This window comes from Microtus ochrogaster, chromosome 4 (assembly GCF_000317375.1).
Source record: "Microtus ochrogaster isolate Prairie Vole_2 chromosome 4, MicOch1.0, whole genome shotgun sequence".
Classification (NCBI taxonomy): domain Eukaryota; kingdom Metazoa; phylum Chordata; class Mammalia; order Rodentia; family Cricetidae; genus Microtus; species Microtus ochrogaster.
In genome coordinates this window covers 82,161,525-82,162,855 of record NC_022011.1, presented here as the reverse complement: position 1 = coordinate 82,162,855, position 1,331 = coordinate 82,161,525, and positions in this window count along the sequence as shown.

The following is a 1,331-nucleotide window of genomic DNA, read 5'->3' as shown; positions in this document are numbered from 1 at the left end:
AAAAAACAACAACAAACAAACAAAGAACCCTTCAAGTTCTGAAAAATGTGTGTATGTATTTTATGTCACTAAAGGCATGGCTAGACTTACATATGCATTTCCTTTACAGGGTCTGATGAGTGGGGATTCCACGTTACATCACGGTGAAAATCTCACACTGGTGTGCTTTCATTTTGAATGGGAGGCTCCAGATGAACTAGTGTCGGGGGAAAGATGAGGACTCAGGCTTCCACAGCAGGAGAAAGGGATGTCTGTCGTTTCCCAAGCCTGACACAGACAGACAGCATCAGAGTGCTGGGAAACAGCAGGCATTCGGTAAGCACTTGCTACTAACTAAAATGATTGGAAGTGGACTTTTAAACCTGTGAAGCCTTCCAAGCGTCCCACCTCCTGCGCAGGGCTTTGCCTTCCTTGGGTTATCATGCACTTTAAGGATGGCACTGGGCATTGTCTTCAAGCCTGTGGCTTGTCTTCTCCTTGCAGGAAGAATTCCATTGCCTCCTGTTTGAAACCCGAGAATGAGGCCCTAAGCCTTCAGCTACTATTATAATGAGGTGAACCAAAGTCAGACTTTAACTTACAGTGGTTGGATTTTGAACAAAGAGAACAACAAGGAGTAAAATATATCATTTTCAGATGAAATTTCAAAACAGTGTTGAAGTCTGAATGGATGCTGGCTCTACCTACCCAGTCCTCGGGTAGTAACACAATCCCAGGCGGCATTGGCGAGCAAACCTTTGAGTAGACCAGACGCACGCACCTAGAGACAAAGGGCCCGACCGAAAGTTTTTACTGTGTTGGTGGGTATGTCAGACCACAAATCTCTATTTTCAATAACCCTTTAATTATAGATTTACCTCCCCTGTGTCCGCTTTCAGAATACATAAAGGGAAAAACCCCTAATAGACCTTCTGGCTATGAAGGATAACTCAGTGGGAGGGCCCAGCCCCTTGCCACCCAGGGACTTCTGGTAGTTCTGGTAGTTCACAGATATTTCTCTTGGATTGTACTGGAATGTTGGCTATTTATTCTAGGTCAATACTGTCTTACTAGGTCAGTTTGCTGACAACGGATACTTGATTACAGAATATTAAAGAAATGAATGAAAAGATGTGTATGTGTATGTATCCATTCTTTCTTTTTTAAAGATTTATTTATTTATTATGGATACAGTGTTCTATCTGCATGTATGCCACCAGACCAGAAGAGTGCACCAGATCTCATTCTAGATGATTGTGAGCCACCATGTGGTTGCTGGGAATTGAACTCAGGACTCTGGAAGAACAGGCAGTGCTCTTAACCTCTGAGCCATCTCTCCAGCCCCCGTGTAT